Source organism: Pteropus vampyrus, unplaced genomic scaffold (genome assembly GCF_000151845.1).
Source record: "Pteropus vampyrus isolate Shadow unplaced genomic scaffold, Pvam_2.0 Scaffold24, whole genome shotgun sequence".
Taxonomy (NCBI): Eukaryota; Metazoa; Chordata; class Mammalia; order Chiroptera; family Pteropodidae; genus Pteropus; species Pteropus vampyrus.
The window spans coordinates 918,689-920,512 of NW_011888805.1; the positions used below are offsets into that span (position 1 = coordinate 918,689).

Genomic DNA, 1,824 nt, shown 5'->3' on the forward strand with positions numbered 1-1,824 from the left:
GGAGGCGGACACCAGCCCCTCGCTCCACCTCCTTGACAGGGGTTTTCCTCCTTCTCCTCCCCTTTCTCCCTCCGGCTCTCCGCAGCCCTTTCTCCTCCCTCTTCCCTCCCTCTCTCCTCCCGGGTCTCCGGGTTTCTCTCGAGTGTCACGTTACTGCCTCTGCCTGGGGAGGGGCGGGGGGCGCGGCGATGAATCGCAACAAGGAAGAAAGTTTCTGGGTGTTTTTTTCCTCCCCCCCTTTCTCAACAATCTGGCCTCAGTTCCTGCGCCACCAGCGACCTCTTGGGGGCCCCGCTGACTTCCCTCTCGTAAACAGTCACGGGCAGGAAGAAGCACGACTTCTTTTGCCATATAGACATATATATATATTTTTTCATTTCGGTAACTCGATTCACCTTCTGTTCATCCCGAGCTGTTCGCCAAAGGCCGATAAAAGGTACTAGGATATAGATTCAAGGCTTTGCTGACATGATGACAGAGCAAGCGGTGTAAATTAGAATTCAACACGCCCCATAGCGCCAGGCTCGTCGCCCCGACTCCTGGAAGAGAAACACAGCTTTCTTCTCGCTCGCCCTCGCCCCACAGCTAAGTGCTCATCGACGGTAGTGACCAGAGAGACAGGATGGGGGTGGAGAGGGGGAGGGGATACAGAGCAGACCCAGGGAGGTGATATGCCGCTAGCAGATACGAAGGGGAAAGAGCCCTTACACACCCACTTCATCTCTGCCTCCCTTCCGTCCAAGGGAAGCTCCTGGACCTGAAAGGCTACGTCAAATACAGATCCGCTGATGGGGATGGGAGATGCACCGACAGGGCTGCTCTCATCAGCCACTCTTCCAGTAAGATTAATTTATTGCCATAAAGAGAAGCTGTACCACCTGAGGCTTAAGTGACTTGCCGCAAGGTCACAGAGCTACTAGGTTGGGAGCCGCACGGACCCGTTTGATCCCCAAGCCCACTATACTAACCACTGCACAGTCATCACCCAGCCAGGGCCCTTTTCCTCATAACTTGCATGGTGACTGAAGGATAAGATATAACTCATTTAGCCCAGGCCACACCAAGAACCCGAAACCTCAATTTCTGGTGCCTGTTGTCTCTGGCTGCCTACTCTCTCCACGGTACACTCTGAGTAACTGACAACCCCATTAAAGGAAGAACCAGGAATCAGGGGCTGCCATCATCTTATCACTGTGTTCCTGAAAACCTTTATAAAGTTGGGCAGCTAAAAAATTTTTCTATGGGAAATTAGGGAATAGAATCTTGAGATCAAGAATTTAGAATTTATGAATAATATAGTTGAACCAAAATTTATACATGAGTATCTCCGATTCCCGATCTGAAACCAGTGAAGAGACACATGGATCATAAGCTGGAGAGAGTTATAGATCAGATAGGAAGTGTCACACGCATCCACACACACATGCAGACTCACATGTGCATGTGCACAAATTCTACTTCGCAATTCTGTGTCACCCCAGCCCACTTTCTCAGGGGTGGATACACTACTTTGGGCACTCCCCCAAAAGGAAGCCTCTCAGTTCTGTCGCAGAAAATCCTAAATAGAGTGTTAACCATTTCTTTCACATTTTTGCATGAATCAGAAATTTAGTTAGCTTAACACGAACATTTTAGGAATTTCCATGCCCCTGAGAGAATTGAGCCAATCAGTCATTGTCCGTTAATGTGAACTAGCACACTAAGTAGCCGGAAGAGGCTCCCAGTGAATAATTTTTGAGTTTATGAAGAAGGACTAGTTCAGAGACCACCTTTGACAAATCCGACCTGCACCTGAGGCTGGCCTCCTAATGTGCAAGATCCTCC

At 49.5% G+C, this 1,824-nt stretch overlaps 1 pseudogene; it reads left to right on the forward strand.

Annotated features, from left to right (window-relative positions):
- The first annotated feature begins 801 nt into the window (after positions 1-801).
- LOC105289504 overlaps positions 802-1,824 on the forward strand; it is a 3,017-nt pseudogene continuing 1,994 nt past the window's right edge.